Source organism: Lichenostomus cassidix, chromosome 15 (genome assembly GCF_008360975.1).
Source record: "Lichenostomus cassidix isolate B80296 chromosome 15, HeHo_3.0, whole genome shotgun sequence".
Taxonomy (NCBI): Eukaryota; Metazoa; Chordata; class Aves; order Passeriformes; family Meliphagidae; genus Lichenostomus; species Lichenostomus cassidix.
Genome location: NC_139496.1, coordinates 11,328,563 through 11,350,860, shown reverse-complemented (window position 1 = coordinate 11,350,860; position 22,298 = coordinate 11,328,563). Strand labels below are relative to the sequence as shown.

The following is a 22,298-nucleotide window of genomic DNA, read 5'->3' as shown; positions in this document are numbered from 1 at the left end:
CCTTTTGTGCATCACCATGGTAAACAGAGAGGGTTGCCAGGAGCCTGGATGCATTGTTTGTGTCAGTCCCTCATCCCCTCTCCCCCTCCTTCCCCAAATGCTTTCTCGGTGATTAGTTACTGAGTAGAAGGGGCTCCAGTTACCATGCAGCCTGCCATCCCTCCTCATTTTATTGGAACTAATATCCCACCTGCGATGATAAGGTTTAAACTTGTTTAATCTCCCAGCTTAGCTGTGGTGTTTTAATATTTTTAAAATGGTTGTTTCAGAAAAAGGGGGATTTAAACAGGTTTTGAATAAATAATAAAAGCCCTTCTCACAGGTTGCAATGCAGGCCGGGAGGCATGAACCATTTTCATCAGGTCAGATTTCATGTTGGGTTATCCCAAGGTGGCCTGACTTTGTGGCTACGGATTTACAATGGAACAGTCAGATGCAAAGCAGTTTATGGAGGAGAAACTGCTTTAATAATGCATTTCCTGCTCAGCAAACAGCAGATACAATGACATTCACAGGGAATGGGAGAGTGAACAGCCTCGCAGGAAAGGAACCAGTTTCTCCCCAGAGTTTAATAACTTTTTTTGCTCCTACAATACATCTGGGGAGATAAAGGTTGATCTGAGAGACATCAGAATGTACAGCTTTAAATTGAGAAAAAAAGACAGGTTCGAACATCTCAGGTCTGATAACCTGCATCTGCATTGTTTCAAATTTAAGGGAAGGGAAATAGGTTCTCATTTCATGGTGAAATTTCACTGGCATAAACATAAAAATCTTTGTGTGGAATAACCTGGATAAAGTGCATTGTGTTGATGTGTAGAACAACTCGGTTTGTTTTTCCACTCCGTGCTCCCTGGACTGAGAATGCTGTGTTCAGCCTCACAGGAGCACTGACAAGCTCCTGACTTCTTTGAGCCAAGCCAAAGCAGTAACATCAGACCTTCAGGAGAGTCTTGCTTTCAGTCCAAGCCACTGGGATGCACATCAGGCTTCCAGGAGCACTTGAGCAGGATTGGGATTGTAAAGCCAGAGAAACCAAGCAACACTTCTCTAGCTTTGTTCAAGACTTCTCCTGCACACTTAGGCACAGTTTGTGTGAAAATTTGAGTAAAACAAAGCACAGTGACAAAAGGACAGGTGGCAAAAGGCTGCCAGAAAGGAGCCCACTGATCCATGGCTCAGTTCCAGAAGAGCCCAAGCAGCACCAGCTGGATAACCTTAGTGCTGTCCAATTCTTTTCCTAAGGTTGCTGAACAGACAAGGTGGGCACAGAGCTGTTGTACAAATACAGTTTATATTATTTCTGTTTTAGGAAAAGCCCTGTCAAATACGGTAATTCCAAGTGATACCAGAAGGGATTTTAGCTGTGGTCAGTTTTGAGTGAAGGGAGAGCTGCTGTGTCTCAAAGATGGGTCTGGCCAAGCTTTGAACTTGTGCTTGCACAGACGAATTTTCAAGTGCAGCTCATAAGCAAATTAGCTCAGATGAGCTCCCTGCCAGCCCAGATGGGCTCCTTCCTAACCTGGTGGAGAGGGAGAGGGGGGCACCCAAGTCACTTTGGGGGGGTGAAGAGGACAGGGAAGAGGATAATGCTTTCATTGGTGCATAAACCCCTCTCTGACATAGCTAAAATTACATTTGAGCTCCTCCAGGAAGCTTTTATGGACAAAACAGCAAATAAGAGCAATTTACTTCACAGCATATAATCATATTTCCCGTATTCTTCCCTCTTTGACATAACCACAGGGCAAAAACATGTAAAATCTAGATGAGATTGGGTAAATACATAATAACAACAAACCACTGCCTCCATTACACCTTCTATTTGAGGGAAAAGAGGCTGTTTCAGCATGATTTCAAGCACTACCTGAGTTTTGTATCACCTTGAAATAGTGAAGTATTATCCCTATCTCTTTTAGCAATGCCACAGAAGTCAAGTAATAACTTGCTGCACACACTGCTCACTCTGTGAGAAGCCCTGTGGGCACAACCTAAATACCCTCAACTGCAGTTGTCTGCCTCAACATAAAAGCATCCTTCCTCAGCAAACCAAACAAACCCCACACCTAAATTCTTTATGGAAAGATGTGGTAGTGCAGGCTGAAGGCGATGTATAAAACAGGAAAGACTTTTTAAAAGCAAGAGTGGGACACCAGTGAAACTGTGACTCATTTTTCTACTAAAATGAAGGTTGGCAAAAGAGCTGAATCTGTCCGTGAAAAGATATGCAGATTACTTTGAGGATCCTTAAAGGGGTGGGGGCTTAAAACATCAATATTAAAGTGGATCCTGAATGGCAGGACAGGTAAACATCCTTCAGAATATTACATGAGAGAGCCATCCATATCTCTGGTCATCTCATGTGTATGGGAAAACCACTTTCTTCAAGGGCCCTGTACTAAATAAAGTTTATTTGGTTTATTATTTAACTTAATAAAGTTAATTGCATTTCAGGTCCTTGGATTTCAGTTTTCATTTGTGGGGTACAGAAGAGCAAACACACAAAGTTCACACTTACAAGACTGGGAATGAGCTGGAGTTTAATTTTAGTAAAAGAAAGGTCTGTTTAAGTAACATCACTAAATCAGGCCACACTGCAGGAAAACTCTGTGGTTAGTCTGCCACCAGATACCTGTCTGAATACAAATCACCTCTGCTAATTGCCAATAAAGCAAAGATCAGTATCATATTAATTACGTGTGACTATTCTGAGGCAAAACTTCATGAACAGGCACAGGCTTTTCAGCTGGCACCTGTTCTTCCAGGAGGTTTTATGTTCAGTTTTTCAGTGTGCCAATTGTAACTGTCTGGTTTCAGGTCATACAAATGAAGACACATAGTAGGGTTTTTTGTTTTGTAGGTTATGTTTTCGGTTTGTTCCCTGCTATACTCAGCATACTGCTGCAACAGGACAATCCCGGGTGAATCCCACCTCTGATGTTCACATGTATGATGGACACAGTTCTAGCTACAGAAAATAGGGGTCATTTCAACTTGTAGATATTGGAATCTGCACAAGTAGGTCTAGAATGCTTCCAGTCTGGTTTGCAAACCATTTAGCAGGAGCCAGCAACTGAACGTGGCTCAAAACAAAAAGAAGCAAACCCAATGGAAAGAGCCATTTGTGAAGCAGTAATTATTCCTTGTTTAAGTGGAAGGTCACTGGAGGAAAGCAGTGTCTAGAATTGGAAAAGTGACAAGTGCTGTTCACTGAAGTATTGTGGCAGATTTTTTTGGCAGTTGTTCTGACTTAGGGGTACCTACTCTTGGCCATGGCTTTGTGGTACTGGTTAACTGTTTGTGGGGCAGCAGTACAGGCTGAACCACTGAAATTGCTGCCTGGAAAGGTTAATTTGAACCAAAAATAAAATTTGCTTCAGCTGATGATCCAACCATGTGGATCACTGTACTGCTATACAGCCAATTTCTAGGAGCTCAGATAAATGGCTAGGAGTAATGGGATGGAGCAATCTAGGGAAGGATCTGCTTCAGAGGAGTTTGCTGATGGTGGAAGGATGCTGTAGACATAGCCCTTTAATTTTTAGAGATTTGATCTGCAAGTCTCACACTTCAGGAGTAAATCTTATTCACAAAGATCTTCTTGACTTCACAGAATCGCCCAAGAATGCAGTTTGTAACAAAAAGGGCCAAGAGTTAGGCTTCTGCATTAGAAGAGCACTTTTGTTCACACTTCATATTTAAAAATACATTAGAAACAAAAGTATATTTCTTTCAGATAAAACTAGCCCACTGCCCTATGTGTCAGAGGCTCTGCATTATGTTGTGAAGGAAGATGTTGTTCCCTGCCAGCCCCCAGAGTCCTCAGGTGCAGGACACACATATAATTTGCTCTTATACCTCAATCAGTGAGCAAGCAGAAAAATGGAGGAAATTAATTTATCTCGTTCCTTTTCCCTCCGTCCTATTTTTTACAAGAGCCTTTTAAAAATGTTGCTTACTATATGATTATGCACAGCAGGGGTTTGTAACAACCTCATCTTAACTCAACTACCTCTGCCCTTGCTGTGGAATGATTGGTTGCCTTGGCAATCTTCTCCATGTGGTGCTCAGGAGCTACAATTATAGTGCTTTTCTCAATAGTGATCCTCTTAGTTCCCTTTCTTACGAGTTCATGATAAGGAGATACAAAAAGATATATATAATGGATTTTATTGCTCCAGCCTTCTGTGCCCTTCAGCCCTGAAGGAAGCAAATCTGCATTATCTAAACCTGTTTGCTCTGCAGCAAGGGGAAGAACCTTCTGTGTAGGATGAAGGACTGTGTTAGCTGGAGGTCACAGCCAGGTTGGGTTAAGCCACCTGAGGTACTAACTGAGTCCCACATAAACCCTAAGAATTTGAGCAAGAGCCTTCTAGGCCACTCCCCAGTGAGGAGGCAGAATTGTTCTGTGTTGCCTTCCACAGACTTCAGCTCAAATGTGCTGTCTTTGCAAGTGAAATGATGGCAACTTGAACTGCTGGCTCTGCAAACTCAGGCCAAATGCAGATGAGCAGGACTTCACACTGAAATGGGAGAGGCAGCTGCCTCAGCCTCCCTCAGTTCAGATTTACAGGCCAAGCCTGGTGCTAAACTACACCATCATGCATTGTCTGTGTACATAGTGATGGACAAAAGTAAAACCTGTGTCAGCTCTGTGATATTAGCAAAAGATACAGTGATAAAATAAAAAGATACAGTGATAAAAAAAGATACAGTGATATTTGTCTTGACTGTACTTGTTCTGCTGGGGTAACAGGGGGCAAAATAAAAATCTGTCCCTGAATTTGAATATGACTGGTAAGAGAGAGGGAGCAAGGCTGCCAAGTTAGCAGTCACATAGTAGACCATTAGTTTAGGGAGAAATCTGAGGACAGCACTGAGGTTAGCTCCACCTCTGCTCTCTGTAAGCAGTGGAAGGATGCACAGAATGGTACACATATTGCCTGATCTAAATGAGCCTCTGTATTGTGTGCCTGGGGAAGTACTCTCTGAGCACCTGGGGAAGGACACATGGGGGTTTGTTTGCTGCTGAGGTTGGTAGGCTCCAGTTTGTGCACAGAGAGGGAAGCTGTTCTCACCATGCACAAACTGTGGGGCTTCACAACAGAAATGCTTAATTGCAGTTGGCATTTTGGACACTCTCAGTGCCTGTGCCAGTGGGCACTTGGCTGATGAGAGACATCTCTTCTGACACAAGTAACGTGAAAACTGCAGAGGAGACTGAAATGCTGAATTGCTGGTTCAACAATTAAGAACCCTTAAAAAATTAAGCAGCCCTGAACAGTTCAGTTCTAACTGCTAAAACACACTCAGGCAGAGGATAGGTTTCAAGTTCTGTGCATATGGGTTTCCTCCTTTTCTCTTCCCCTGCCCCCTCTGCTGTCAGTGTGACCAGAGATGTGCTTTGCTCTAAGAGGGCAGCCACCAGCAGCTGCCTGAGATGCCATCATTAATTAAAGTCTTGGTTCTCAAGTGCTGCTCAGATTCAGGAAAGGGTGAGAAATGTCACATCTGAGAGCCACAAAACCAGAACTATCTCTCAACCAAAATCGCTGATGCCAAGCACTTCCAGGCAGATCACACAAATACTTGGCATACACAGAACAAACTCAAATTTGACTTGAAGAAACAAAACTCCACCACCACCTAAAGCTCTTAATTCAATTTAGAGGCTACATGAAGAGTATAAGAAAGATCTCTTTTGCACTAGATACTGTTTTAGTACTCTCTTGAAAAAAAATAATTGGCGAGGTATTAGTCTGATCTGTTTTGTTAAATTTAACAGTGTATCAGTAATTTGCCCCTTTTGGATTACAGGAAGTCTCTGAGCCTTTGGTCAAACAGTGAACAGGATACACAGGTACCATTGACTTTCTTGTACCAGAACACTCTGAGCCAGGTGTGAAGTCCATGTTTGGCTTTTTTGCAAGACCCAAGAAAATAATAGAATAGCTGGAGTAAGTTTCTGCTTCTGCAAGGACACAAACTTGTTTTGGGTCAAACAAGGAGTAGCATTAATTCTCCACTTAATTGCAGTCCCCTTCAAGGGAGAAGCGGGCAGCCGTTTAATGTGATGGAGGAATGTTACACGAGCTCAGGACAAAGCAAGGAGTGATGTTTCCATTGAAAATCCAATGAAATATTAATGGAGAGAAGATAATTACAGCTGGAATTTGGAGGGCATGTCAGATTTAGCACCTCTGTACTTGCAAAGAGCCTTGCAGGATGTTTAGAAACCTTGCTGATCTACGTCACTACCTGCAATGCTGCATTGACTTGGGAGCCCTTATCGTTTATTGCTCTGGAATTCTTTTTAAAATGTATGGAATTTGACATGATAATATCTTGAGGTGGCATGCAAGCTTCAACTGCACTTTGCTAAATCTCAAAGAATCTCTGCATCTTTACCTTTTTACCCTTTTCTTTTTCTCATGTTTGTTGCACAGTCAAAGGAAACAGCTTTTTATGTGAATGATGATTAATAAGCAGCCCTGCTGAAGGGTGATGGAGCTGGTGCTAAGAACAGGCTCCTTTGATAGGCACTTTAAAATGTGTTCTAACATGTGAAAATGATAGGCTGTCAAGTCACCATTCAGGTGTTACACCGAGATAATAACATGCATTTGAGAAAAATGATATGGTAAAATACACATTTCTACAGTATGAAGATAAATAGTGAAATACACACTTGCATGCCTCTATGTAAAGGAAGGATAAAAAAGAAAAAAATCCATTTAGAGTGGAATTGTGAGTAGTGTGGGCATCTCCATTGTCTTGTGCTTGAAATATCATCTCAACTGAGTGTGTCTTGTTGTATTTGTGCTTGAATTAAAGATATAAAGCATTTGCAGTGTTTATGCTATCAAATCTTCCCACAAGGTTGAAGGCATCTCAGGACAGGACTTTCTTTAAAGGTTATGGCCATTCTTCCAGTATGTGAATTTCTAGGCAGCAATAGAATGGGATCTTTCTGGAAAATAGCACAATTAATAGGAAGCTTCTAACAAAAATGAAGCAGTAGCATGTCTGGTTTGCTTTATATCAACAAGAAAACATCACCTTTCTTATTTGGGAAGAAACTTGACAAATAGGAATTGAAGCTGTGGACTGAAAGGACAGTTGTCTTTTCCTATTTTTTGGAGGTATACTGCAGCCCAGAATCCCCTTCCCTGATTGCCACTTTGACCTCTTCAGAACAAAATGCCCAAGCATTTGAAGTTTAACCTTAGAAACATGCAGTGAATAACACACATTTTCCCATTCCTGTTCACGTTGCCATTTTCAAACATCTGATAAATGTCAAGTCCTCTCCCTTTATAAAACGTTTTTCCTTTTGTAACAGGGAAAAACAAAACAAAATAGCAATGCCCAGAATGCCAGTGTGAACCATGAAGGCAACTTTCCTCACCTGAGCAGATTGCCCTGGGGAGACAGGGTAGATACCCTATGTGGAGTTGTTCCAAGTCTTCAAACCCAGCATCAAAGCAACAACCCTCTGGCTTAGAGGTGAGAAAATGATGCCCTGAGGCACAGCTTCTGTGTCAGGCAGATAGCAAGCAATAGGCTCGTAAAACAATATTTGAAGAAAGGTAAAAAAACATGAGGGAAAGGGAAGAGTTTCTTATTAGCTGCAAAGCAAGGCTTTTCGATCACAATCTCTGACAAAGAACAGCACTATTTGGACAGTAAATCACTGTGGCCCACTGAGGAACCTGTGCTGATAAGAGCCTGACAGGTCAGGGAAGAGGTTCAGGGTGGCTTGCAGGGAAAATCTTTCATTCCAAACACACACAACAGACCAGCAGAGGCAGGAGGAGCAGGTACAGGCAGGCAGTCTTGAACAGGAGGGTGAAATGGGATTTCTGCTCTTTTACAAAGTGAGGAAAGCCCCTCTCTGATGCTTTTAGCTGGGAATTAAGAGGGCTGCCTTAAGATTAAGATTTTTCTACCTATGTCTTCTTCCCATCAGTTCCTGGGTCTAGTGACACAACCCTAAACGACACTGAGTGTGTCCAGAGATTCCCCTTCATGCTCTGGGCAGGCAGGTGGCAGGGCATGAGTGACTTGTCACGTTGTGCATTTCCTGTCAAAGTTAAGACTTTTTTGGACTTGCTCACTTTGTAGTGCATGAATGTCATGTTCTTCCCTTCCTTTTCCCTTCCCACTCTTCCTCTTGTGCACTTAGCTTTGTCCCCACAGCAAGAGGGAGTTTATTATGGTGTAATTTACATTGGCAAGGAGGAGGAAGACTGCAGGAAAAGCAGTTAATTGAAGAGTTTAAGCACTTTTTCTTTTGATTCCTCGAACACTGTAATTATGATATTGCACTGTTCTGTGGAATTTCTGGGACACAGCTGAACCCTGCAAGATCTGAATTCAAGAAGTGACTAGAAAAGAAAATAACAAAAAAAAGGTTTTATAAATGTTCACGCAGAGCTTTTTGCTCCTTTACTGATGCAAGGACAGATATGGAAGACAACACTTTGCCCTTGATACTGACATTCACACGATTCCATTTTACCTGTACCTGCTTTCCGGGGACTGTTCCATAGCATTAGTGTAGAATCATCCAAACACTTGTAATTCCTCTTAATTTCTAGTGTTCCTCTCATGTTCCATCCCTCTTAAGTTTTAGTGAGCTTGACACAAAGCTGGGTAATGAGAGAGAGCCCCCCATGCAGTCATCTGTCCCTGGGCCATTGCTACCAGTCCTGCAAGGGTATTATTGTGCCAACAGAGCAGCAGAGAGGCTCAAAACACACTGAAAAGTCTTTTTCTGAAATTTTAAGCAGTTAAGAACTCATGGAGGCTATTCTGTGATATCTAAAGGTACAAATCAGCAATGCTGAGGTTTTTTCCCCTCTCTATTTACCTTCTACTGGTCATAAATTCTCTCTGCAATCAACATCTTGTTGCATCCTGGGTTTTTTGTGTTCTACTACTGGTCCAGCTAACTTGGTATTCACATTCTAAGCTGCAATTCACTTGTGAACTTCCTTGGTAGAGCTGAGGGAATGGGGAGGGAGAAAACATACACAGGTGTAGAAGCACTATGCTGTGCTATGAATGAGAAAAACTAAATGTAAAAAGTATTAAACAGATTTGAAAACGGCAAGAAAGCCCAACAAACAGCAGAGCCTGCTGCCTTCCTTGTCTCCTGTGGAAAAAGGGGAATTCCGGCTCCTGCCATTAGAAATAAATCGCCAGCAGCAAGGAGGTACTAACTAGTCTGACACGGTACTTTCCCCAGGAGAAGAGTATCCTGTTATAGCACCGAGAAACATTCTGACCTCAGGCAACTGATCTTAACAGTTCAGTGTCTTAAATTTAGGGAGCGAGAAGGGAACGATGATAGCACTTGCTCTTCACTGAGGCACTTGCCTTGAGAGGCCTCTCAGTCCCACTTCAGATGAACAAAGTCACTGTCCTTCTGTCAAGCACTTACAGGCACCTCAGTTCCATAGCCCCACTGATGGGGACCACTCAAACTGGTTAAACCTTGTAAATCTTCTCACTGGAGAGACAGTGACTTGGAGCCACTATCAAATCACAAAAGTGGAGTCAGCTTACATTAGATCACAGTAAGTCTATCCCAGCATCCCGTCTGTTACAATGGTCATTAGTGGATGCAAATGGAAAGCTTGTAAGAAACAAGGCATGTATAAAGTGATCTTGTACCAGCCCAGTCCCCCCAGGAATGAGGGATGTTACAATCAGATGACTAATGTTCTCATACCACGCTTTCACCACAGTGAGACCCACCTTTCCTACCTCCTCTGTCCCTGCTTTGAAACTGCCACCCTGCAGTCAAGATGCTTGCAGAAAAATGCATCTGTAATGGGTTAAGATAGGAAAATTTCTCAGCAAAATTCCCCACATGTTGACAGAAATTAATGTTGAGATGACAGAAGGCGTCAGCTGAAGGGGGGTTAAAACAAAGTTGAGGGTTTGGCAAAGTCTTCATCCTTGGAACAAATAACCTGGCTTAAAAGCATGCATTTGCTTCTTGACTAAACCCTGGATCTTGCACCTTCCTTAAAGCACTGACACAAGGCTGTTGGATATTTGATGACAGATATGTCCTTGAAGCTTAGGTTTAGTTCTATTTTCTAAAATGAAATATTTAGCCTTGGCACAAGAAAGACTGCAGTACACTGTTCGGGCCACTCAGAGAATTAGATGTGGGTTCAGTTTACTTCACACAGAAAGGGGGAATGAAACTGGGGCTTCTAAGTTCTTTTTCTGTTCCAGTTTGCTGGGCTGTTCCAGGAGGTCACAGGCATGCAGGGTGTCTGCAATCCAGATCACGTGTTTGTGAACGGGAAGCAAAATGTCCAGATCCTTCTCTTTTCAAAGATCAGATCCAGTGAAGCTGGAAGAGGCCATGTTGAGAAATTCCTTAAATACTCACACAATGCTCTTCTGTATATGGTGTCACACAGAGAAATAAGCTGCTACTCTTGGTGCTTTTTAGAATGTATCTAAATTCAGGTGGATCAAATCATACTGTATAACAGCTAGGGGAAAATAACGCTACAGCTTCACAGTCAAGCATTCAAATGAAAAGACCTAATTTTACATGCAATTACCCCACTATCAGTTTCTAGAACCTACCTGCCAATTAATCCCCCAGTGTGGGAGGCCCTCGTTTGAGAAATGGAGTGTGATCCTAGACAATTTCCTGAGCCGTGTGTGCTCAGGGATGTCTCTGGTTTGTCTCTCAGTGTCCTTGTGAGGGAACAGATGCCCTGACTCTCCTGCAGACCCTGAGAGGCAGCAGCAGGTACAGCCCAGTCTTCCCAAGGTCAGGATGCAGAGCCTCTGTGGCAGCCCTGACCTGTCTCACCACGGCACAGATACTCTGCTGTTCTGACAGCCTGGCAGTTCATCACCCAGATGAAAGCTCTGATCTCCCCTGTTTGTCAGCAGAGCTGTCACAGGTGAAATTTTGCAGATTTCCAAAGGTAGGTGAATTACAGAGTCAAATATGACTGGGGGCAGAGGCAGAGAGGAGGGCAGGGAATGTGCAGTTATTTAATTCTTCAGGATGTCTTGGGCATGGTGCTTCGTGCTTCTGTCTGGCTCTTGCCCCTGACTCTACTGGAAGAGGCCTAAGGGACTGTTCTTGGAATTCTCCAGACTGTCAGGGACCTGCTGCTCAGCCAATGGGCTACACATGGATTCCTCAGCTCTAGGAGGGCAAGATTTAAGCTCCATACTGAGCCATCTTCCAGACTTTCAGACTTCTAATGTTCATATTAAGGAGGCCCTTCTGAGCCCCGAACTTTTATTTTCTTCCACACAAAATGTTACTTACTTGTCCATAAAGTCTTACATTTTGAAGTAGTTAGGAATCCTATGAGCATGGAAATTAGAATCCTGTATATCCTGCAGAGAGTCCTGATACAGGGCCCTGAATCTGGTGGCAATTCCAGTGCTGTGGTTCAAAGCTCTCTCTGTCAGAGTGCAAAATGAGACCTAATTTTTGATGTTGAGTTGTGAATAAAAAATTGAACATCACCTAGTCATGTTCTGGTTTTACAGCAGACGCTTGGAAACAGCCACAGACCAACGACCATCTGAAGAACTCCTCAAAAAACAAGCAGCAGACATCTCTGGAAAAGCCTAACCATGACTGACAGTGGAGGAAAGAGAAAGGTTACAGGATTAGGAAAACTAGTCAAAGGATGTGTAATAGGAAGAACTGATCCATCTTTATCTCTCTTAGGTATTCCCTAGCTAATCTCACTGGTATTGAAATAAGAATTTGGCAGTGCTCTATTTTCTCCAGAACCAGTCATGCATTTAGCTAACAAAGAGCAAACACTGGTGACTTTGATGAAATAATACTTTTTCTTCCCTTTCCCGTTGGTATTCAAATAGATCACTGGCATGCTGGAAGGGAGAAAGCTTTTACCTTGTCAGTCAATTTTGTATTTAATAAATCTTTTCCTGAGTTCAGTTCATTCTGAACAGCTAATTTTGTGATAGCCTCAGGATGGGAGGGTGGAAGGACTTTCTCTCCTTGCAGGGAAAGTCAAGGGTCAAAATCTGCTACTTGCACACTGAGTACTTCCATTTTCCCTGACATAATGTCCACTGCATCTACTTGCATGATTCTAGCACCCTTAGTCCCCTCTTCCTATGAGGGGAACATGCATAACACAATACATCTTGCCTGTGAGGAAAAGAGTGGTGAAAGTGATCAAAATAGATAATTTGGAAGCCTGTGTGGGGTGTCAGTGCAGGAATGGTCTCAAGTAACTGAGTCACAATTTTAACTCTGTGAAACAATTTAGTTCTAACACATCTATTGCCCAAAGCTTTCCTTGGTGGACCTGTGTTGTTGTGTATGTATTTATTTTACAGTTTTGGCCAGTCGAGCATTGAAGGTCCAGGGCTCCTTTCCATGCAGTTCTGGGCTCTGACACTTATCCCAATCACTAACTCCCTGAGAGCACAGTAGGATATTCCCAAAGATAATGCCAGTACAATATTCACAGCATTTATAGGGATATGATCTCTACCTAACTGATGCCATTAAAGTGTCTCAAAGGAAAATAAAGCAGAACAGAAGCAGCTCAGGTTCATATCGTGTGCTGCTCTGAATAATGAGGAAAAGATTATGTAAAATGTGCAACCACTCTTTTTTCCAAATGTATTTATCAATTCTGTATTTGGAATAAACTGCCCAACTGAAATATCTCTAAATGGCAGCAGAAATGTTTGGAGATTAGGAATACTCCAGATATGAGATTTCCCCAGTGTCCCTCATGGACACATGATGAAGCCCCATCATCAAAATAAACACCCTTTTCTACTAAACACTGTTTGCATAGAAAAGAATTGGCATAGACAAATTACTTATAGTTTATGTAAGCCAAGATTCTCTTACAGGCCCTGTACTAACTGCTACAGATGAAGGTGAAACAAAATAGAAATTTTAAGACAACTTGCCCCAAGGAGAATTCTATCTAATTGTGAAAAGTTAGAGTGGCTGAAAGATGAGTTCGGACAGTACAAAAAGAAATAAATACCAACAAGGGGACACACGCAGGGAGTTTTGCCACTTATACAACTTGGCGTAAGTTAAGCCATTTTTTTTTCTTGTACATTGTCTTTTTATACACATGGGAACAAACAATCTCCTTACTTGTGCCAGGACACCAAAGAGGGCGACTTTCTCCCCAGCATCCCTGTAACCCTGGTGCTGGCTGTGCAGGGTGAACACTTCCTGGAGCACTCCCAGTTTGCCAGTACAGCCCATCAGGAGGGTCACAGTGGAGCTATGGTGCATCTGGAAGGGGTGTCTGGTTTCTGAGGCGAGCGGCAGAAGCGGGACCCCAAGGGAAGGCTCTGTCCCTGACCCCCTTTGCCCTCCCTTGTTCTGATCTTTATTGGGCCGTCTGCCTCATAGCATCAAAGGCAAAAGCAGGCCCGTGATTTGTCCTACAACAGCTCTATAAAAAACATAATTGCCCAATAACCCTCTGTCTGCAAACCAAGCCATCTTCCTGTTTCTTCTCTCATAAAGACTATTTGACAAGCCTGTTCCATCAGCTTATAAAAACCTAGAAATAGTTGCCTTCCCTAGAAAGAACCTTTACTGAAAAACAGAAAAGAAACTCATTTGCTTACATATATATGTATGTATGTGTATACACACAGATACAGTAAGACTTCCACAACAAGTAAAATACATAAACCACTAAGGACAGCCAAATACTGCCATGACAAGCAGAGGAATTATTCCTTGCTAAAATAAAGGATGTAACTTTACATAGTGGATTCACAGTGTCAGAAATGTTCTGTACAAAACTGAACAAAAGTGAGGTGGGGTGTGTGTTGCTAAACTAAATGGGGAATGATCTAAAAATTATGCAGTAACAACTATCCTGAATAGCCTGGCATTACTCTGAAGCGGCATCTGATCAGAGACAATTTAGGATTATTACTTTCCTCTTTTTCTTTTAAAGCTTGTTTTCCCACATAATAACACTGTTGCAAGACTCACCAACAAAAATGATTCTTCAGCCTTCCTTTCAATAAGTATGCAGATATAAATTGTCCAGTCACCTTCTGGTTAGTGTAGGGAGTAGCTCATTCAGGTGACATTCTGTCCTCAAGCATCCTTGAGAAAATACAGAGAAACTTCAAATTAAATTGCTATGCTTAAGCTTTAAATCTAGACCATTTTGTGCTTCAGCTACTAAAAAATAGTTTGAAGTCATCCTTTGAATAATCTCGCTCTGATTAAAAGTTTTTAAAAGATCAATTATCGAACAACTTGTCTGACTGTCACAGGTTTAATTTGAAATATTGGACATAGATATACAATTAATGTGATTTGTGGTACTGAGATTTACACTCCTGGCAAATGTAAGAATATTGCAGTTTAATTTACTTTCAATACAAAATAGTTGCTTTGATATGCCTGACAACAAACGCCTTGGGATCTGTTCCTCCCAAATGACGTCAAATAAGAATTCCTCTATTAACATTAGTGGATGAAGGATCAGGTCTTCAAAAACAAAGACAGAAAGAATTTGACTACTGCTGTGGGCCAAGTTTTGAAGTGTTTACTTTATTACACATGCAAGGCTGTTGAAATCAATGAGGACAAAATGATAAAGGTGATGTCAAAGGTAAGGGAAGATGCTGATTTCAGATTCCATTGTTTTAAATCCGTGGATGTTTCAGAATGCTCGGATTTCACATCATGTTTTTGGGACCTGGGATTTGATTTTAGTGTTTAGTGTGAGCAAAAAACCCCCAAATCTGGAACAAGGGTAAACCCAGAAACTTCAAGTGGCCCTCGTAGGTAAGGCCACTCTGAGTAGATGTATACATAGCTAGGATGTTGAATAATGCCAACAGCTATAACTTGAAAGTTTCAAATAATATAATAATTTCATTCACAGTACATAGGATGTTTCTTCAGTTATTTTTTTCTACCTTTTTTCAGTCTTACATAGGAATGAAATATTTCTTTTCCATTCAGTTATCTGTGCTCTATATTTACATAACTGTCTCTGTGGGACTGTATCTTGATTACAATTATCTGTCTCCAGAATTTTATACAGCTGCCAGTTGCTGCTGGCTAACAGCCTGCTTCCAGCATCCACTCTCCTGGTTTCTTATCATGCACTGAGTACATCTCTCTTCAGGGCCCTCCTCAGGTTAGACAATTGAGTTGTCAAAAAAGAGCCATTTTCCAAGCCTTCCCTACTTTTTCTGCATTGTTGCTGTTCATCACAAGGTCATCTTCATGGGGGACTGAGCCCTGCACTTCTGTAGCAGATTCCACTGCATCTTTTCAGTAGTTACACTTCTGAATTATCTTCTGCTCCCTCTCCAAGGCTCCTTCCTTCCCTTTGTACCTAGTGGAGAAGCAGCATCTCTGCAACTTTTCACAAACTGGAATGAATTAATGTCCCAAGCAGCTACATTCAGAGTGACCTGTCTGGTGTGGACCTGTGGTTAAAGGCAATCCAGTTGGCTTGTCTTACACTGTGAGATGATGCAGGAGTCCTTCCTGCTGTTTCCAAACACTGTAAGGTGCAGCTTAGAAGAACTAAAACCAGTGTCTGCCTCTTTCTAGGGATGTTTCAACTCTTCTCTGAAATCTTCTTTGCTCTCCCTATCTCCTCCCTGCATAGCTTGTTCCTTCTTAGCTCATCTAAGTGGTGAATACAAATATTCCTGGAACACTTTCAGCAGGAATGCACACTGAGAGAAAGCTGAGCCCAACTTATGCTGGCAAGATGGCATTTTTGCTCAGTGAAGATTTCAGGCAGTCTCACATACAACTCATGCACAACAGTGGACAGAGAGTGACCAATCACATAGCTCAGTCATCTCAGTCTTATTCTACCTACTGCCCAAGCTGGGAATTCCTCCTGCCCTGTGTCTCCAGTATGCTTCTGTTCAGTAGTCTCTTCCTCCCATGCAGTTTGTCTCAGAAAGTCCCCAGTGATTTATTCCCCTCTGTGCTGAGGAAAGATCTCAGCAGATGCCATGCCCATCTCAGAGCCATGCCAGCACAGATACCTCCACCTGGGGGAAGCAGAGAACCACTAAGCTCCTTCCTTTTGGAAGGTTCCCAAGTACTCTCCTGCTTCAGGTAGCTCCTAAATGTGCCAAACTCCAGGCTTAAAAGTTGTGCCTGGTCCAACACCAGCACTGAACAACCAGAACTTGGACCAAACGCCATATGCGAGGGAGTTCTCACCGAAAAGGCACAGGGTTGGTTGGTGTCCTCATACCTCCAATTTATCACTTTTGAGGGTTTCTCCCAAGGAAGAATTGGACCCAAAGTGGGGGTTCCACCTGTAGTTTGGGACTGATGCAATACAGGGAGGTTATAAAAAGCAAATGACATATTGTACAGAATCACTGCTCCTGAAGTTGGAATCTTAAGCTTGTCTGGGCCACCAGGCTGTAATGCTCTATGTGATGTGAAGATTGTTACACACATTGAATGATTACTACAGCAGTAATTCCTAATTCTATAGTATTGAAGAAGAAACTACATACCACTTGTGAGGATATATATTCTTAGTAAGCAATATTTATGTAGTATACTCTACTGACTTCTTTGAGGAAAGCAGAAAGGTGTTGGATGCAGCACTAAGCATGGCAGACTGAATTTTGAGGAAAAAAACCCCAGAAATTGACTGCTTCTAAAAAAATGAATCGATGTGTCAGTAACCCTAACATTTTAATTTCAAATAAAATATTATGTTCCTGAATGCTGTGGTGAAAAAAAGTCCATGCTGTGCAGAAGGAATCTATTGTATTTACAGTCTCCTCCAAAGATGCTGGTGTAGTAAAAAAATAACTTGTATTGAAACATTAAAAATAATCAGTTGGCCTAAGTCATACTGAGATCTGTGACCCAATGCCTGCAAGCCCAGAGTTTAACTTCAAGCCTCCCTGCTCAGCAACTCTTCACAAAGTTGTTTAAAATGAAGGTCTCAATCCTGCTTAGCAAATCTGCATGGTATAAAGTTGAGCTAAACCAGAGCCTTGTTAAACAAAATAGGGCTCAGTGCTGGCTTGGCAGTTTGCTCCTGCTATACAGAACTGAGACTCAAAGTAGAAGCAGATTAAAAAAAATGCAGAAGAACAAAACCTTCCTCTTGTTCCATCACTCAGGCTCTTAGACTTGTTGAAAAATAAACAACCACCAACTTTTACAGCAGCAGGACTTGGAGTGTGCTATTGGGAAACCCACTAAATCTTTAAAGGAGGTACTTTTGGAAATATTTTATAGACACTCATCTCCCCAGCAGGAAAGCTAGTGCTGGAAAGAGACATCTTTAACAAATAAATAATAGTTTATTAAGTCACTTGTCTCCACAGCAGGAAATAAACTGGGGGGTGGGAAGGAGAGTGGTGGGGTGACAAAGGAAGGGAAACAAAAAACGTTACCCTTGCAACCCCTCTGCTCCACCAGAGCTGTATTTATTTAAAACACTCTTCTCCTAAGACAGATGGAAAAAATAATTAACTCAGCCACCCACCCCTTTTATTAAACTCCTTTGTGACCACCAGGGATACGATTAACATGGCCACCATAAAAATCCAGTCCCCTACCCTCAAAATAAAGAGAAAAACACAAGCAAGAGTGAGACACCGTGCAGGGCAGGAAGTAAATTAAGAACCTGCCTTTAGGGCAGTGAAGTATTTTTCTGAGTACCTGCTGAAAAATTGACAGAATCATAGTAAAGGGGTAAGCATTGAGTTTATCTCAGTACAGCCTTGAGAACTCACTTCTGTGAGAATCTTCCTCTTAGGCAACCAGCTTGTGTGGAAATGGTGTGGAAGTGCCATCACTCTACGGCAGAGAAGGGACAGAGGACACAGTGCCACTTGTGAGGACAGGAGAGCAATTTACAAGTTGTCCCAAACTTTCCCTGTTTTGAAGCTTGCCCAAAACCTCTGATGTCCCACAGGCAATCACAGAAATTCTTAAGGTGCTAGGTATCTAATTTTTTTATTCACTGGACTTTTCTATCATCTTCCTATTGCAGCTTCAAGGCATTCCATGCCTATGGAAGGCCAGGACAGATTTCTTCAGGAAAAGCTGTCTTCATTTATACAGTGGAAGTCTGGACTTCTCCAGGTGTTTATACCATGGCAAATCCAGGTACACAGATCCCAAGCAGCAGATTTTTTTCCCTCTCTATTACTGCCTTTTATAGTCACCTACACCTGTTTCCAGTTCAAAGTAGCCTCTTGTCCAGAAGATGCTCAGGTCAAAGAGCCTTCATCCCTTTGTGCTGACTCTCCTGGAATCTCCTGAACTCCACAACCCTCCATGTCATCAGAATCATAGGAAAAACAGATCTTAAACCTATCTGTGGCTATTCAGATGTTCTCACGGGCAAAGTGGTTACAAAACCAGAAGAAAACAAATCAATACACGGTTATAGCAGGCTTTGTGTACTGGATTGTGCAGTTACAGGAGTCCATACTGGAGCCATCACCACACTTAGATACTGACTTCACTATATTATTTCCCTGTTATCTTTAGCAATAAACTTGCCCTTTCTGAACATGTGTATACTGCCAGTCACTCCTGACTGCAGCACTTCACTTACTAGAATTACCCCAGGCAAGAGGAGATCAGCCAGAATCACTGTGTAGAAAAGGCTTTTCATCATAGCAGCCTGACTAAAAAATGTTATGCATTGTGTCTACCAGTGCATAATGGTGATGAGAAGCCATGCCAAGTGTGGCAGCCTAGAACTAGAATCTGCCAGGGTAAAATGATAGTCATCTTTAAGGTGTAAGATCTGTCAGCTTCCCAAACCAAAGATTTCCATTCTGTGATTGCCAAGGAAGCTCCTTGCACACTGTCATCATTATATAAGGAAGCATTGAAAACATTCTGAATATCTTGTGAGAACACATTCATGGAAAATATTCCTCAATACATTTGATTTCAAGCTGACCTGAGCAGCATTTTGCTCACCTTCTATTACTCACAGCTCTGAGTGTTCTTAAGAAAAACTGGAGGCCTGAGAGCTCAGTCAGAACTTGTTCCCATAGAACATTAGTATCCCCTGTGCTGTGATAGGTGGTGACAGTGGGAAGAGAAGTATCAGCTCAAGAACAGGACAAACAAACCCATTTGTTGTGTAAAAGGTTTGCATTGAGCTGCCACAGTGACAATTGTGTCACTACAGAATCTTAGTGTTCTGTAAATACAGAAAAAAGATACTTGGAGTGCAGGTAAAAGGAACATAGAACCCGTACTGATAATCTGCACTGAAATAGATGATGTTCCCATTTTAACAAGGGACCATTTTAAACAAAAGAGAAGAATAATATTAGCACTGTATAGGTCAAAACCTTATCGGACCCCTTGGCAGAATGAAGTTTTTATTTAGTAAAATGGTTTCAAAATATATGATTGAGTAGGAACAGAAGAATGGGGAGGTGGTAACTATATTATCCATTTAGGACAACAGTAATCAAAATCAGAAAATTATGCCTAATCTTTGCTAGTCTCTCATTTCTTAGACGAGCCAAACACTAGAGTATGTGTTGTTAGAGATAATGGGGGGTTGATAACCAGGCCATTGTAGGTGATTGCAGATATTAGGAAATGTTAGACTAGCACAGTGTGGTTCAGCAAAAGGGCACAGAGTCAGGAAACTGCATTTACTGATGGCTCTGCCACTGGAGTGTTTTGAGTAAATCATTTTGTCCCTATCTATGAAATGATAACGACAAATGGGCTTTCGTTATAAGACATATATTGACATAAATGGATAAAAAATGTTAACATGAAAGATAAATGGTATTGGACAGCTAAGACTGGATGTAAAGCATTACTGGAAGGTAGAGTCTACTTGGAAGTGAAAATATGCTAACTGAGCTAGATGTGGAAGTCTCATAAAAGTATCTTTTGTGACTATGTGACTATATGGAATGACAGCATCATAACCCTAATGCTCTGTCTGGATGGTTTTTTATCCAGCAATGTGCATCCTATTTGGCAGAGCTTAGGATATCTTCATACAAATATTTTAATACTTAGCTGCTATCTAACTGCTTTAAAAGTAGTTTTGGTTTATATGAATTTTATCACATTCTCAGGGGGGATCACAAGTCAACATCGAAGCCTTGGGATCTGCGGGAGGGACTGACCTTGCCAGCTTTTCAACTTCTGGTTATTGGCAGTCCAAGCATTTCTCTCTTGCTGCTCTGACAACCAATCTGTTTGTCTGGCAAGCAGTCATTAAACAGTTGAGGTGGGCTGGCCCTGCTCACTGGCATTTCATCATCACTTGTAGCATTCATCCCTGCTTGTGGAGATGGATCTCAAAAGAGAGATTTTGAGGGGTTTAATCAATTTCCTGAGTTCTGCCCATCAACAGTGTCTTCATTTCCTGCCACTTTATAAAACAGGCTCAAGTTACAGTAACAGACTTGTTTTGGGTCATTCTAAATAACTCCACTGAGAGGCTTCAAGTTTACACTCATCTGGGATCCTGCTGCAAAGACTGTGGGGATTGATGGGAATCTTCAATAGACTTTATCAGCCTTGATTCTTCATTGTTTAAACATATCAAAATTTTACTGTTCACTTGAATAGAAGCAGGAATAAATGCCTAAGGAAATGGTAGTTAGTTAATCCCTCACCATGTAAATTGCTCATGGATTGAAAAAAGTAACAAAGCAGTTAAAAAATTCGTCTGAATCCTGTACTGAATGAATGCTATAAATTTTGCGTTTAAGTAATTTCATCTAATATTTAACTAAGAACTAATGGGTGCTGCTCTCTTGTTTTCTTCTGAAAGAAATCAATTTCTTAGCTGTATGGCAGTAGTGTATGGAAAAGGATTACTGTGTACATAAAGACTTTCAATATTTGGCTCTTACCTAGGCCTTTCTGGCAGAATTTAGGTTCTATAGGACAAAGGTTTGCCTCATTAAAGTTTCAGGACTGTGAAGTAAACTTACACTAGTTGTAGCTTGGAGGGGTACCAGGGCCTGGATTGGGGATGCTAAGAAAAGCTGAGCTGCATTAGGTATATTGATTGCTCTGGGTCTTTTTTATTAAAAATGGGTTTCTCAAACAACTTTCTTTGTTAGTTTATTGACACAATTTCCTTTACAAATTTGTCTCACTGATAGCCAGATCCATGATCCATTCATGCACAGGACGTTGTGTTAAAGGCATCATCTGATGTGACAACTAGAACTTTTTTTTAGAGAAAGTAGGGTTTGTATTTTTTCCCGTTATTTATCACATGAATAATGAAATCATGAAAGCAGATAATCTAAACCAGCACAAACTATAAGTAATGCAGAATCACAGGTGATACTGAGGGATTAGAGAGAGGAAAGTTGCTCAGCACTGACCATCTTCAATAAGGCAAGGTAGAGTTGCTGTGTTGTCACAGACAAAGTTGCTTGAACTGGTCTTTGTCTTGAGGTAACAGACTACACAAGAGCACATCATCTAATAAGATTTTATGGGACACAAAGTTTAAGTTTTTAAAAGCAGGTATTTACAAAACTGAAATTCTCTACCTGATTGACATTTTAATTTCAAATAAAATAGTATGTTCCTGAGTGCTTAACTTCTGTACCACAGTAAAGTGGGTTTGTTCGTACTTGGGCAAGCTAAATACATTTCAGTGCTGTCACTGTCTCAACTGATATATATAATTTTGCTTTTACGTTTAGTCGACTTCCGACAGATAATTCAAGGAGATGGCTCAATTGTGTCAGGAAAAAAATCTTTCAAGGGACTTATATTTAACCAATATTTTCTGCTCATATCAACCTCTCTGCTCAATATTTGTCTGTGAATTATTGATAGCTTTTCACAGCATAACTAACTTGACCTAACTTCTTTTCTGTTTGTTTTTTGTATCTCCTCTAGTAATGATGTCAAAGCTGAGCAGGCTGGGAACCTGGCTTGCTTAGAGAGAATGTGACAAGCACAAATGTGTGCTTTGGCACAAAGATACTTGGTCTTAAAGAAAACAGGAGTGTTAGAAAGCAGGAAATCTTGATCCTAGAAGAAAATTACTTTATGTACTTCTCAAAACTTGGAGCAAATTTAATTAGCTGGCACAAGGGGACAAAAAAAGTATTTGCTTATGCTTTCAAAATACTGTGCACGGTCAGTTGTTCTAAAAAACACTGTCAAGCATTACTGTGATTAATCAATACTGTTGTGCCATTTGACTGAAAATGCATTATCTGGCAAATGAATGAGGATTTCAGGCAGACCAGCCTAATTAGACAGAATATCTATTTACATGGCCATCTAC

The 22,298-nt window shown here is 41.4% G+C and overlaps 1 long non-coding RNA gene across 1 annotated transcript in view; it reads right to left on the bottom strand.

Moving 5' to 3' along the window:
- LOC146430440 (uncharacterized) overlaps positions 1-22,298 on the bottom strand; it is a 49,265-nt gene that overhangs the window by 14,057 nt on the left and 12,910 nt on the right. Inside the window, exon 2 of the long non-coding RNA XR_014855393.1 lies at positions 14,015-14,131. This is a non-coding gene — a long non-coding RNA (uncharacterized LOC146430440). The remainder of the gene's footprint in view (positions 1-14,014; positions 14,132-22,298) is intronic.